The sequence below is a fragment of the Hippoglossus stenolepis genome, chromosome 17 (genome assembly GCF_022539355.2).
Source record: "Hippoglossus stenolepis isolate QCI-W04-F060 chromosome 17, HSTE1.2, whole genome shotgun sequence".
Lineage (NCBI taxonomy): Eukaryota > Metazoa > Chordata > Actinopteri > Pleuronectiformes > Pleuronectidae > Hippoglossus > Hippoglossus stenolepis.
The window spans coordinates 4,633,678-4,649,830 of record NC_061499.1 but is presented as its reverse complement, the minus strand read 5'-3'; positions in this window follow the sequence as shown (position 1 = coordinate 4,649,830).

The following is a 16,153-nucleotide window of genomic DNA, read 5'->3' as shown; positions in this document are numbered from 1 at the left end:
CAAAGTCAGCAGGATCCTTCTTCTGTGGATCATGAGCATCTTAATATCTCAGTTTTTACGGCAACATAAAAGTTGCTGAGCTATTTCCGTCCGGCAGCGATGAACCAGATCCACATTGCTGGCAAGGGTTAAAAAATGTGTAGTGTGGTGTTACGGTGATGGTTTAACCAACAGACTGACTCCACAAGAAGGTCAATGTTTGCTCGACCGTTTCGACTCTCTGATCTGTGACAGTAACTCATTCAGCAGCGCAGACGGTCACACGATCGCAGTGTTAACATGGCGGTGTTAAAAAAGACCTTCCCAGAAATCCCACTTCTCTTAACACCGTCCTGTTTCTGGCACTACGGAGGCAAACACCTGCTAATGTAAGTACATGCACACAGTCCAAAAAAAAAAAAACACACAACCCATTTACCCTGTGAGTCTGCATCTCCACCGGAAAATAAAACATCCCCATTGTGCTGAGCCATAGGATTCCTACTTTATACCAAGAAGCAGACTTCTGGTGCAGGGCCAGATGGGCTCATTAGGTCCCTCCTGACTGAACAAATAGGAGAACAGAGGTCGTAAATCCACTACATGCAATGTCAGCGTTGATGTAGTGGGACATAAAAAGGTGAAAGGTAAAAATCTAACTTTTTTTTTTTCCAGGGCTTTTAACTGCATCTCCGTCTTCCCTGGCAAATGGAGTTTGATCCGTCAGTGGAACGACTTTTTTTTGTCAATACGTGTGTTTATTCTGAGTGTTTGATTTAAAAGAAAAAAGTAATTTCCAGTGGAGTTTCCAGTGGAAGAGTTCTCTAACCATCTTACCTTATGTCTTCTGCAGCTTTCTAATAACCACAATTGATGGACCGGGTCCAAAAATGTTTAATATCCGCTCATACAGCAGATGTTTTTCCGTGTCAAGTATCAGAAATACTTATTGATACTGGTTTCAATGATGCAGTATCATCCATGAGTTAGACTTAACATCAGAAGCCTTAAAAGCCTTAAAAGCCTCAAACCAGGGCTGATTATTATTCCAGAATTTATAACTGTGGAGGGAAATACATCATCTTCTGTTGGATCTCTGACTTAATAAGTGGGATTACTCCTCACGCTGCCCCAGAAGGGAGGTGTTGTGAGACGAAGAAGGGTCGGTTCGGGTCGTGGATTAAAGTGCCTGAGCTGCTGAGGCTGCACCTGCACTCATACACAGCATTGACAGTGCAGAGCGGACAGGCCCAAACTTGGCGTGGCCCTCGCAGGTAAACCCGGTGTCAGACGTGGGAGCTGAAAGACGATCTCCCTGTGTGCTGCCATCCTTTCAGCCTGGACTGAGGAGAGAGGAGTGTCTGGTTTCCAGAGTTTCAGGCGGGACAGAACGTACCGAGGCCTCCCTGCTCTGAGGGTCTGTGGGAAAACAGGGAACAAAATGCAAGCGGCTCACCCCCAGCGGAGAGCGTAACCTGAGAGTTAACCACTTAGAGCGCAGGCGAGCTCAGGTATTCCCCCGCCTTGTTAACAGGAATCCTTGGGGACAGTAGCTGAATGAAAGAGAATGACATGTGCCACTGTGCAGCTCAATGAGATGTTGACTCACGAGTCCAGAGGAGAGAAAAGGACGCGGCTCAGGTGCCGAGCTGCAAACCCGCTTCCTTTTATGACTCATTTAACACACAACAACACGCAGATGGACGTTAATTATGAAGCATGGGGAGCGTTACGACCATTAAGCATCACCATCATGGATGGATTACTGAACGGGCCAATCAGGCACAGGCTCCTGCGGTTCAAGTGGTCACACGGCTTATAGCCTTCACCTGCAAACTGTCCTGGAAAGAGACACAAAAAGAACGACAAAGAGATGACGAACAGCCACAAGAGACACAAAGAGACACAAAGTGATACAGAGAACTCAAAGAGACACAAAATGGAAACAAGCAGACGCAAAACAACCAAAAACAAAAAGCAAAATGACTGATTTCTCAGAGTCTTGATGAAAGATCTCAAACATATTTAGAGGGCTGGTATCGATGAGTGTGTTAAGTTGTTTGCAGATCAAAATAAAAATCTGTGTGGGTTTAAATATGGATTCATAGGTTTGGAGGCGTCTTCCAGGTTCCTGGAGGTATGTGTTCTACTGAGTCACATTATAAAAGCTGTGCTGCCTGTAAGGTTTCTACTGTTTTCTGTTTTGTTGTCACCTCTTATTAATTCTCTGTGGATTCTGGATAAATTTAGTCCCCAAATCTGTTTCTTCAAAGAAAAGTTAACATCAAACAACGTCACTGACATAATAGAGTTTTTTCTATTACGAGTTTTACAGCAGATCAAGCAGCTAAATCTGAACAAGAGATATTTTGGGCAGTGGAGGAAACTGCTTCACCAATATGTGCAGATATGGTTTATTTTTAGTCTTTTCATTTTTTCACTAATGAAATCGGATTCTTTAGATTTGCACAGGCACCAACCCCGCTGTGAAAATCACACCTCGCTGCAGAGCGCTTCCCCCTGAACCCCGCAGGCCCCTCCGAACCCTAACCTTTGCACTCAACACGTTTCTCACACTGATCTCGTTTTACGGACGATCCCTGGGGCGGGGAGATTCCTCCAGAGACAGACAGACATGTTCTCAGAGCTGCCTGCGCTGCACGGGGAGTGTTTTCTAAAGCCAGTGTCTCCTGTTGGGAAAAACAAACAAACACATTTGTCCTGTCTGGGCCTCAGGAGGGTTCAGTCGATACCTGTGAACATGCATCAGTGTGAAGACAGCCAACCCCTGCTCCGACGTCGCTCAGCTGTCAGATCTGGCACAGACGTGTTGATGGGGAAGGTTTTTGTTTCTCCAGCTCTTGCACACAAACGATGCAGGACGATAAACACAGTAAGGAACCTGATTCCTAGACTTATCATCATTAATACACTTGCTGACTGTTTTCCACGTCACCAAAGGCTGGTGTGAAAAACAGGTTGGTTGCCTGTACACAGAATTAGCTCCAAATGACAACAAGGGATAACTGCTTGAGAAATGTGACTTAATGCTTTTTAAATCCTCTGTAACTGCTCACTCAGACGCGTTTACCTTCGTCAAATCAGCAGTGGGGCAACGCTTTAAGCTGCGAATACACACAAACACACGTGTGATGAAATACACTGATTTGCTTTCTTTTTTTCAAGAGCTATACCGAGACTCGCTGATGCCTGTGCTAAGTATGGAGCTCAAGACACGAGTTGATTAGCCTAGCTTAGCATAAAGACTGGAAACAGTAGAAACACTCCAGGGTTTAAATATATTCAGTACACAAACAGAAAAGTGGTGGTTTTAGAGGCAGTTCTGTGCTGCTGTTTTATAGTATAAAATCAAATGCCTTGATTACCTATATGTAAATAAAATATATCAGACTTTTCCTCTTATCTCAAAGGTTTTATAGCCTTCATTACAGAGCTGTGACGAATCTTTTTTACTCGGTGCAGGTGATAAAATGAAATGACAGTTTTATCCTGGGATAAAAATAGGAGGAATAATTGTTTCAGCCCATCAGGTCGCTGCTGTCTCGGCTCTCTGATATGGTTCTTTGGTCGTTGATGTTTTCCTGCAGCGACCGTGCAGACATGCGCTACCTCATCTCCTCAGGCTGTCACCTACTCCACGAGACATGACACATGTGCAGTTTATCATTGGACAAGAGGCTGGCCAGTCACAGGGAGATTTACTAGGTCTGGGTTTTAGTCATCAGGGATCTGTCAGCGGCCAGGATGTGCATGGAAACAGATTTAAAAAGAGGCTGCGAGCTCTGTGGGGTAACTGATGGAAATATTCAGTGTTGGACGCAGGTCAGCGGATGTCAGAAAGAAGGAAATGATTATTGAGAGGCTCGTGATGTCTCTATTTTTCCATCTCTGTTGTGAATCATTCAACAACCACTAACCCACCTCACCTGGATCGCACCAACTTTTCATAAATCCATCAAGTATCTTTAGCTTGCGTGGACCAGGCTACGATATTTTCTTGATTTATTATACGATCTATAAAATGTCAGGACATAAATAAAGGTATAACGTCCAAGGTGACGTCTTTCAATGTCTTGTTTTGTACGACTAGAAGTCCAAATTACAATTCATATTCAATATTCAATTTAGTACCATGGAATACTTGTGGTATTTATTTACATTTGAAGAACGCCTTGATTATTAAAACAATTATTGATTAATTGTTTGCTAATTAACAAATGTTGCTACTTCTTGCATTTGTAAATAAAACAGGCTTGTCATACAGTTTACAGTGAGAAGAAATTATGCTAACCTACGCTAATGTTAGCCTAAATCGGCCATTTAGTCGAATATTTCCATATCGTATAATTTCAATGTCATATTTAAGCTATATATTTAACATAATTTTAATCAAGTGTCACATTAGTGATGTCAGATACCACCTTTCTTTTTCTCTTCACGCTAACGTTTGCTCCGTTGGCTAATTTGTCGGCTAACGTACGTAACTGTTACAGCAGTTGCCAGGTATTAACTAACTCATCTTAAGCTAAAAACTACTTCCTGTGGTACGACCAATTTGGATTTAATGATGTGTAAATCTACTTAATCCAGTCATAATAAGATTCAGGTTTCAATGAGCTGAAACTGGCTCCTTGTAGTTAGCAGCCTACCGGTAATTCATTATTGATGAGAGGTGAACGTTGAGGAAAACGCAGACAGAGGCTGAAGCTGTTGATTCACGTCATCATCGGTTTCTCCCGGCGCAGAGACGAGAGGCTGTTGACCAGGGAGACCACCCACAGGCTCTTGTCATCACAGCGGCGGATCTCAGAGGATTAACTCAGCTCCCTGTTGTGTTTGGGTGAGAAAGACACCGACAGAGGGAAAGATTAAGAGACGGAGAAAGAAGTTTAAGTCCTTGTGGTAGTTCCTGCTATTCAGCATCTTTGGCTTTGTCATACTGGCTCAAGATGTGGTGATCAACAGACGTGGGCTTGTTCTTTAAGTTTGCAACTTCAGTTCTGGCTAAAATCTCCCAACTATCGAAGAAATTACCATTAAATTCTGTGCTGACGTTCAGGATCCCCAGAGGATGAATCCTGATGACTTGGTTATACCTTTACTTTTCCTTTAGCGCCACCTTGAGGGTCACATTTGTTGTTTGGGTTCAATATCTATAGCATTAAATCATGAATACAATACACCTATAAAACGTATACAAAATGCAGTACACACAATGTAAGGAAACACACGGGAGGACAGGACCTCATCAGAAGGAATTCTGAAGCTGTGAAAGAGAAGATGTATTGATAAGGTTAAGCCCCGGTGGGACGGCGGAGGAGGGACAGGAAGCAGCCGTGGGTGCAGGACGCCGCCGTCTCCGTCTGACCTCAGCGACTGTCTGTGGCTCCACCTGAAAAAGCAAAAGGGCCGACCATTAGCCCGACTGCCAGACTCTGCGAGGCCTGTCCAAACACGGACAGGGGTCCATCTCTGTCATCGGCCGGGCGTGTGTGTCACACATGTTGGCTCTATTAGTAGTTTTAAAAAAGTCGTGAGTGACGTCTGTGATAAACAGCTTGAAGTACAAACATTAACTCAACTTGTTACTTCCTCTCCATAAACAGCCCTGTGATTTTTATTGTTTAATTTGATCTGTTAATTCTGTGGTTTTATTGTTCATGTATGAGTGCGGCATTTTTAAATTACCTCTGATCAAGGGAGCAAATCTGTAGCAGTATCCACAACTCTAAACGCAAAAACAATTTTTTAAAACTATGATTGATTAATATAGAATTAAAGTTCCTCTTTAATCAAGTTCACTTTAAGTTAAAAAATGTATTTCCTGCATGCTGACGTTTTGGGAGATTTCCATTGCTGAGACTTCTGAAGTCACTAAAAACAATACGACGCATGTGAGTAACAGTTTGGTATGTGAAGCTCAGACATGAGAAAAAAGTAATGTCGAAATATGAGAGGATTTTTAGAAACAGTGTTCAGGTTATTTGTTTGTTTGAAGGGAAGCTTGGTTTCCTTGGTATCATCGTGTTTTTAGTCACTTTGACAGGGAGTAACTTCTTTGTGTTTACAGTTATTCATCAGTGTCTTTCCTGGTGATGAGACAAAGACTCATGCTGCAACACAACCAGAAGTCATTGCACAGAGCGGCTGAGTTTTGCTGGTGAAGCCTGAAGAGAACATGATGAAACTTGTGGCAAAAACACATTTCACACAATTGCAATAGTGAAAGAAAAAGAACATTGACTTAAGTTTGGGAAGATTTAGTTTCCTTTTCAGAAGAAACAGAAGTTTTGATCCTGTAAATGACGTCTCTTAATGTGAATGTGAAGAAGTTTGCCTGGAATACTGAGGCTGACTTCATTTGTTTTCCCGGTGATGTCTCGGCTGTCATCACATGATCTTTCCCTCTTCTTCTCATTGATGTTTCAAACTGTAAATCACTAAAACGACACCATGACACGACTCCATATGCATTTTTTGATTTAATGTGATTGCAGTTACTGTGATGACAACATCTGTTTTGGCTTGAGAGCATTGAGTCTGGAGGAAGAGTTGCGTGTCTGTGTGTGTGTGTGTGTGTAGAATTTAAATTGATTCTCACACTATTGTTAAAATACACTCACACAGTAACAATGTTTACTTTGACAAAAGCCGGCTAATGACAAGTTAATGAACTTTCCTCTTGCGGCGAACAATTCAATTCTGAGAAGGACGCTCAGAAATTAAAAAAAAAGATAAAAACAGAGGGACTGCATAGATACATAAAAACAAAATCCTATTTCTACTGGATGATGCCATTAGCATTGCAGAGGGGGTGCAGTTCCCCCCCCCCCACACACACACTTTTTTTTTCACAAGTAGTAATTATTTTTATGATTTGCATTTCAAATTTTACTCCCTCCCGTGGAAGACAGATTACTTTCGCTCTCTTTTCCTTGCACGGTGTAAATAATTTCATATTTTGTCTCGCAGACGGCAGGATAATGATATGCAAATGAGTTCAGCAGAGTGAGAGAGGGAGAGAAAACTCGATGAGGAACAGATCGCAGATATGTTCTTCTGGGCGCCGCAGATAATTAGGAAAACTGATGAGTTTATTCTGCTGTGATGGATCGAGACAAAAGAAGAGTTTCAATCCAAATTGGTTCAATATCCACTTTGGGAATAAGATTGTAAATAATAATAAAAAGAAAAACTGCAAAAAAGTTTATTCTCCAGTGAATTTTTCCAAATTATATCCAGAAACAATTTGTGTGTCCTGTGTGATAAAGTCTAATAATGGTCTTTTCTCCAAAAGCTTCTTCTTCTTCTGCTTCTGTTACAGCAGTTTGATTATGATCATATTTATTGGATGGAGTCCTGGAGGGAAATATGTGTTTACAATTCAGTGGATTTCAGTTCCTCACGTGTTTGCATGCAGATGACGGCGGCCTCGCAGATCCTGCATCTGTTCGCGACGTGGCTGTGCACGTCCTCAGAAATTAAAGCTACAGGTCTGCAACATGCACGTCAGAGGCCTAGGGGCAGTGTGGAGTCAGAGTTCACACTTTTTGACACAATTTGTTTGTAGTCGTATCCAAATAGCGAGAGGAAATAATAAAAAAGTATTTTTCTCCGGCTTCTTTAAACTACCTATAATCCACTTCAAAGTATCTGTATCCAGCTGTGATGGACATGATGTGTTGCACGTGTCCATTAAGAACCTGCACTGAGCACACACACACACACACACACACACACACACACACATCGATGATCTCAGGAACACAGCTGCCTACAGAGTCAGACAGGAACTGAAACACTAATGATCGGCACTAATTGAATGCTGATGAGAGCTCTGCTGGCGGGGCCACGCTCAGGTTGGACGCTGAATGACGTACGAGCACACGACCCAGTTTGTTCAAACACTAGTCACAATGCTCATTGTGGACGGAAATAGCTCAGGGCCGGCGGAGTGGTCTGGATAATTAGGTCTGTTTTTAATAAACAGACAGTGAGGATGTCACTGCTGCCTGGTCTGCTCCACTTGGATAAATGTCCCCTTCAATCCCCTGTGAGAGTCCAGGAACAGTATGTGCCCTTCAGATCCAAACCCCCCCCCAGGAGTTAAAACCGCGCTCCCTGCCTCTCGTCACATCACCACCGGGCAACCGAGCGAGCCGGTTTGAGGCTTCGGCGTATGTTTATCCAATCATATTCCCCTGCCATGACCACAAAGCTGGGCTTCCTCTCAGTGTCCAGTTCAATTTTTCCATGGGGCCTGGCTGGTGAGAGCTCTGCGGCTTGGTGTGCAGGAGCTGGGATGTGATGCCTGGCCGGGGAGGGTGGATCGTTCTCTCAACGGGAGGGGGGGGGGGGCAATGCAGGAAGGGAACCCTGTTATTATGGGCATCTGGGCAGGTAGTTACTGTACGGCTGTTGTATTAAACAAGCCGCTGCTGCTGCTTGAACCTCGTAACTTCAAGGTTCGGGGTCTTTGTGGGCACTTTTTCGTTTGTTTACAACGGTGGACAAAGGTCGGAGGTTTGTTTTTTCACTTGTGTTATTTCTGTGTCTTCTAATGTGACTAAATACTACAAACATGTGCAAAAAGGAAAAAAACTCAAACCAAAATACGACTTGTTTTTAACACTTTGACAACTTAGTCACGTTTAGAGGAAATTAGTCAAACAAACAAGAAAGATGAGGTCAGGCTGCAAAAACAAAAACAGAGAGAGAAATGCTGGAATATGTGCACAACAGCAGAAATAAGTAAATAGACAAACATGGGGTAAACGGTTTATACCTTAGATTACAACGTGACAAAAATCACCCCCTGGTGGCCGGCTGCAGTATAGGTCATAAACCCTGCCTCCTCTATGTAAGTGGATGGGACATGGACCAAACTAAAGTATCTGTATCCAGCTGCAATCGACACTGGACTTCTTGATCCTCAGAAATATATCCGACATGTTGACAGTGGATTTGATGCATGAGTGTCCCGGCTCTGTAAAGTATCTATAGGGTCATAATACACAGGTTTTATTGTTCCTAATGTTTGTTATACTAGTATTATTATGAAAAGAACAAACATGGGTGTAATTTGAGACCAACCCGACCCACTTTCATCAGCAGCGATGATGCACACGTTCTCCAAACACACCCCCCAGCTTTCTTCTGGCAGCTGTTCCTGTGAATACACATGTTTTTCCTCATCTGGTAAACAGGACAATTCTGTAACTCTGCAGGAAAACACGCGCTACTGAGCCGCTTCCTCGTGAACCGTGTCCCACCAGCTTGAGGTCTCGCTCTGCGTTCAAAGACCCAAACACTTCATATCTCAGAGCCTGACTCACTCTGGTCTGCCGTGACTCAGGCGAGGACCAAACCCGCACTGAGTCAGTCTCTCTCTCCCCGCTGGCCTCCGTCCACATCAGCTCTTAAGTGTGGTGACCCCGGGATCAGGGCTGCATGCCTTCCCTTTGAGCTCAGCCCAGATCAAGAAAATACTGGGCATTCTGGGCACTTTGAGATGGGGCAACTCTGCTAAACATATCAGATGGTGGAGTGGGACGTTTTATCCAGAGGAATGTTTCTGTTCTCACACACACACATATAAACACCACAACCCGTCCTCCAACCCCGTTTTAGCCCACTGGTATGCTGAATCGGGTCCAAACGGGTCCACTGTGCCCAATGTGTGTTTCTAATACTCTCTGAGGGAGGATGTGAAAATGCAGTGCAGTGTTCCTCCTCAGCCTTTGTGTGTGATCCCTGAGGCGGAGGTATACACAGGCTCTCTGATGAAAGACTCCGAGGGTCTGTGAGTGGGAGAGCAGCCACCAGAGACGCAGGTAACGCAGATGGAAGAAGCAGCCGTCCCTGCCAGGCCTCCCTTCCTCCTCATTTGAAGCTCCATCGCTGAACTGTGACCCATCAAGTTGCTCAGCCAGGATGCATAATGACCTGCACCTCAGCGCACACACACACACACACACACACACACACACACACACACACACACACACACACACACACACACACACAGAAAGAGCAAAGTGAGGAGGGAGAGCGGCATCTGTCGTATGCAACACCCGATCCCTCGTTAAATATTTGAAGGGGAAATGCAGCAACAACAACAACAAAAACACACAAAGGACAAGTGAGAGTCTGAAAACCACAAAGATCCCGTTCACCCGCAGTGACTGAGAGACGGTGGAGTTTGGACACTGTCGAGCGTTCTGCTGCTCAGGAGAGCAGATAGCAGATGTTTTGTAAACACATGAAGGATTAAATGGGATTATCTGCCTCAGGTCAAAAAATCAGTTAATCTGCTTATCCTCTAAAATTACTCTAAAAATAGTCATTCGGAAATCGTTGAGGTCCTGATGCAGTGTGACAGCAAAGTTTTGTGTGTGATTCAAAGTCTTTGTATAAAAATTGACATTTTCTCAACTCTGCTTTTAATAGAAGTCAATTTCTACAGAGGTCATTGAGAAAATAAACTTCTTCTTCAATACTCCATGATGTTTTATAAAGTATGTTTCCATTTAGAGTCAAATAGAAGCTTAGGCACCGTATGCATTGGGACGTGGATAACGTGATTGACAGCCAGTTCCGTCAAATGGGTGTAAGTGGAACGTCAGGATTGACAGCTGAGACTGACTTTTCGTTTCCTTTCGTTTCCTTTCCTTTCCTTTCCTTTAGGTTCTGTTCCTTTCCCGTCCCTTGCTTTCCTTTCCTTACCCTTAAAGGTTCAGTGTGTAGAATTTAGTGACATCTAGTGGTGAAGTTGCATGTTGCAGCTGAATACCCCTCACCTCACCCTGACAGAGAACCTGTGGTAGCCTTTAGTTGTCATAAAAACTCAAAAGATGTTCAGTTTGTCCAGTTTGGGCTACTGTAAAAAAACATGGCGGCCTCCGTAGAGAGGACCCGCTCCCGATGTAAATATAAAGTATTTTAATATGAAGTATTTAGTGTAACGGGCCCATGCTAGGGTGCCAATAGATCCCTTTCACCTACATCGTACACACTGGACCTTTAACAAGAGAGAATAGTGACACACAAGTGTAGTTTCTATTCAGGTTTCTTCTTTACATTACTGTAAACACATACTAACACTGTGACTCTATGGAACACTGAATCCAGATGTTTGTTGTTTGTGTTGTGTCCTTGTTGTAGCTCACACACTGACACACATCTCTGTCATCCTATCAACACGCTTTGTTACTTTCCATGTGTCATGAAATGCTCAGACTTCTTTTTATAGCACCAGGAGGACGTGACGACCCAAAAATAGTTTCCAGCTTCTTTTTTATTTCTCGTTTGCGCTCTCTCCTGTTTTTTAACAACCTGGGCAGCGAGGAGACGGTTCCTTATATTGAGTTTTAATACTAATCACAGCTACTCATTTTGTCTGTGAAAACAATCCGGCGTCCACAGAGTGTTTGTTGTTTGTCCTCGCAGTGTTTCCAGGTTGTTGCCGATGCCCTGTAATTTTCAGCTGTGCTGCTGCAGCTCCGCACCCAGTGACATCAGCTCTGTGGGCAGGAAACGCAAATAAGAGTCTTTTTTTTTTTTTTACCCCGCAGCAGCTGCTCATTTGGCAAAAACAGGCGAAGGAGTAAATGTAGAGAAAAAAGTTTGATCTTGACTGACTCTGCAGGTGTTGGGTAATTCTGAGATTCTCTGTGTTATGCAATGACGCTCGTATAGCGGCCTTGTATGGAGTTAACGTCGGCGGGGATGTTTGTCCAGTTAGCACATACCTCCACGGGCCTGACAACACTGGAGGACTGAGGTTTTTTTGGTAACAAAGGAGTGTAGTGTAGTGATTCTCTAACACTCACGTCTCATAAAACCCAGGTAGAGGTGTAACTTGATCTAAGACGTAGGCACCTTACCCAGAAACAGCAATGATAACATCTCAGTGTTTGCCAGTAAGAACATTATCCTCCATGGTTCATAAATTCCTCCTTTTGATCTCAGGTTTCTTTCTTTGCCAAGATTAACGACGGCTTTTTGTGAATCAAGTCAGATCCTGGTGAGGTTTTGTTCTTATTTTATTGAGACTTATGGCTGCCTGACTGTCTCCTGACGTTTTGACACGTTTGCACATCTATTTATCACATCCACACTTTGCTCTCCGCTCTCCTGAAGTATCTTGAATAATTAATCGGGGCCGATCTCTTTCTTTCCCGCCCGAGCAAATCCTCATCTCACCTGGAATTAGACGCTCCACCTGCCCCCGGGCTCCGCTTCTGATTAAACTGTCCAGGCATGAAGGCGCTGATCGCAGGTCTGTAAAGGAAATTAAATCACTCAGAGGAATATTTCTCCACCAGCTGCCGCACCGACTGTAAATACAAGACAATGGCTGTGAAATCCTGTGACTCAAGCTTCCTGTGATGATCTGAATAACAAGGTATCAAAGATGGTAAAAGAAGCAGGTGTTTTACTCATATTTGGATTTCTTTTGGGGGCATTTCACCTTTTTTTGACAGGACAGTTCAAGCGTGAAATGGAGATTGAAGACACGCACACAAAGGGCCAAGTTGGACTCAAACCTGTGGCTAATGCAGGACGACTCAAGCCCCTTCATGTATTGTTTTATTGAGCTATTTCGTTGCTTGACAATCCAGTTTACGGTTTCTAAGACTGGATTGTTGCTGTTGGAGGGTGGGAGTAAAGAAATCGTCAACTATGTGTGAACTCTGAGTTTTACAGTCGTAAAGGCAAGAAATGTTCATGTATGGGGCTGAATTTATGCCGTGTAAAGCAGATCGTGGAAATAGTGATCACAGCGACACACACACGGATTCAGGCCTCCACCAATCAGATCGAATCTCTGAGCAGTTGTCGAGTCTCTCGCCGCTGCCGACCGTGAGTGACTCATCCAGGGCTTTATGTCTTGATGAATTCGATGGAAAGCTTATTACACAGCTGAGTGTTAACAGTAAACTGACTCACGATAGGACGAACGTGTGTCTGTGAGACCTGAGAACCCCCGGCTCCAGGCAAATGACATCAAAAGCGCAAGATGGCCACAGCCGTGTATGGGATGTTTTGGTTTCATTTTCATACAGCGGGAAGAAGTGGAGATGTGTCATCTTCATTTACAGTAAACGGCTGAGATGGATAAAGAGATTATTTGTAAGTTGCCCATCAACCTCAAGGAGACTCGGTCAACTCTTAAATTGTTTTGAACGACTAAAGAAGTTTGTGTCTCAAGGAGGAACAAAGGGAGGAACAAAGGGAGGAACACTACACTACTACACTACACTCAATGGCCCTAAGTCTTTGTTTGTCTACTGTGTGAGTCTGTGCTGTTGATTAGACTGTGACACATTCTGAGCTGGTGATACGGACGCTCCTCTGGTATTTGTTCGTCTAAACTGTCTCCTGCACCTCCAGGACGTCTACAGCGAAAAACACGAGGGGCCCTTATCTCACCGGAGGTCTTTTACTGGGGATTCAAGAGCTTTCCGTCACAATAAACTGTAGACGAGTAAACGTAAATGCTTCAACGCGAGTCACTGCACTTCACAGCTTTAGAAGGAGCCGTGGCGGAGACATGTCAGCGTCCCTGCAGCCTGAGTGGGTCGTTGTGTCCTCTCTCCTGCTGCAGGACGTATAAAACCAGATCCCAGACGTTGATAGGTCTGTAGGGACCGGCTGCCTGGCTGACTCAAAACATGCCGGGAACATTTATGCTTCTGGAAAGTTTGGTGTTGCGTTTGTCTGCATCACCCACATACCACTGGCATGTATTCTTTTCCCCTCCTCTCCAGACGGGTTTTAGTGACTCTGGAATGGATACAGGCCTCTGGGGAGGAGTTTAGGTTAATATAAGTGAAGTTTCAGATATTTGGCTGTTTCATTGTATGACTGCAGTTCACGGAGCAGAAACAGACCAAGCTGCCTTTGTTGTATTCCAGTTTTTTTGTCCTTGCTTTCCAATTTGAAACATGTATTGAGACATCTGTGGTTTTACTTTACATGTTCACAAGTTATCTCGTTTAAAATGGTCAGTTTTCAGTTTCTTTCTAGTTTGCTTTAGCTGTTGTTAGTTACATTAGCGGCGTCGTTGGTTTGATTCAAAGATGATTGGTCCAAGCTGAAATATCAACTTTTACATTGATCACTATGAATTGTTTACAGGTTTCCCACTGAGTCAAACAATTTCTAATACAGGGGGGAACTTCCACTCACAACTTCTGGGTTGTGTAGGGGGCGCTCTTGAGGTAGTCCAGCATGAACGGAGGGGGCCCGTGGAGCTGTAGCCCCAAAATTTAACATTTATGCTTCCGCTTGCGTGATATGGACAAAATCTGTCAGAAAGGACATTGGTATTTTTTTCCATTTACGTTCTGATATCATGATATATCTGCCTTTTCGTTGAGAAGAAGTTGTAAATTATTATTTTAGCCGTTGAGCTCCATTAACTCCAATTCAGGATCACCTCGCTACAGCCCTCTAGGAGAATTGACACCAATTGTGGTATAATGGCATTAATAGGAAGTGGTCAGACTCTCACTTCACAGTTCCTGTAGTATGGCTGTGGGATTTATACACTTCATTTACCTGTTCTGCTTTTAAATATTCAGCTGTTGTCCTCCTGTAAAAAGCCTATTTTAGCTTCTTTAGGGTTTTTTGCCACCATAACAAGTTGATGCTGTTTTTCCCACAATAAAAACCCATAAAATGTTATGAATGAAGTCTTTATTAACTCCCTGTTTTTGACACTGAAACTGAAATCCGTGCCCTGAGGGAAGGTTTCCTCATGGACAGATCAGGTCCTCCCACGTGCAGGAACGTGAAGCGGCTCGTCCTCGCTGCGCTGACTCACCCGCTGCTCGAGCTCGGAGCCTCAGCTAAACCTTTCTCGCCAGTGGCAGAGGGTTCGTTGTCTTTCATCAGAATTGCATCGCCTCGAGCAATATGGATCCCAGTGCGGGTTTCCCACAGCGGCAGCGTCGGTCACTCAACACTGTTTTTGATGTAACCCCTTCAAAGAGACGAGATCCCTCTAATCACATAAACCCTGACTTCTACCACTCGCTCCCACTGAAACAAATTGCTTCTTTTAACAAGTATCCGTTAATCATTTGTGTCATTTTGTCGTCTTTTACTTAAATAAAAGAAGAAATAGAACAGGGGATTTTCTTTAAAGGATAAGAACAAGATAAACACCAGAAGAGCTGGGGAGTTTTTCTTTCGGAAGATAAATGGTAGGACGAAAGAAGTCAAGCGTCCCGGGGCCAGATGTTGTCACATGCAGGTGTCGGCGTTGTGGTTGTGGTCAAACGCGAGGTCTCTCAGGTGCAGCTATTTTCATGTAGAGCCAAAGAAAGATCAAAACCTTCATTTGTTCCCCTCGTTCCACTTCAAACGCCGTCGCTGTTCAAACTGTGACCGTGCACACCTGCCTTCAGAGAGTTATCAAAGGTGAGCTACGATAACTCCGCTTAGCGATCCTGTGGGAGCTGCTTGTTCTCACTACAAAGGGAAGCAGAGAACCTGCCCTGGTGAACTCTGCCTGACTTTCACATTTGTTTACCGACGCAGCACAAAAGGACCGAGTTCGACCGGGTTCTTCTGTCCGTCAAGTCATTGCATGTTAAAAGTAAACTGGGATCACGTGTTGTGTCGGCCCACATTATCCAACATTTAAAAAATCTAAAAGTGAAGAAGTGACTCTAAGATCTTAATGTTCTCTTTATTTCATATTCTGACAAATACACAACATTTTAGTTAGTTTTAGTTTAGTGTTTGGTTTATTTGTTTGTCAGCAAGATTACTTAAAAAAACTACTGGATGACACAGGGGTCAGGGGTCAGATCCAGGATTTCTTTTCATTTTCTTTAAAGTTTTAAAGAAAGTAGATTTCTCAGAGAATAATTTATGGATCTCGATGGAACAAGTCAGATATGTCTAGAGGAAGTGAGTTTGTGCAAGTTGGTTCAGATCCAAATTAAAATCAGGATCTTTTGATTTTTAAATGTGGTTTCATTAGGGAACTGCTCGGCCTTGGCAGAGGTATGACCTCTTTGAGTGTGTGAATAGTTTGAGTGTTTTTGTGTTTGAGAATTTTATTGCCTCAATTTCCCTCCTGAAGGACTTATTAAGAATTGAGTGAAAGTGGAATCGAATACATTGAATTGAACTAAAA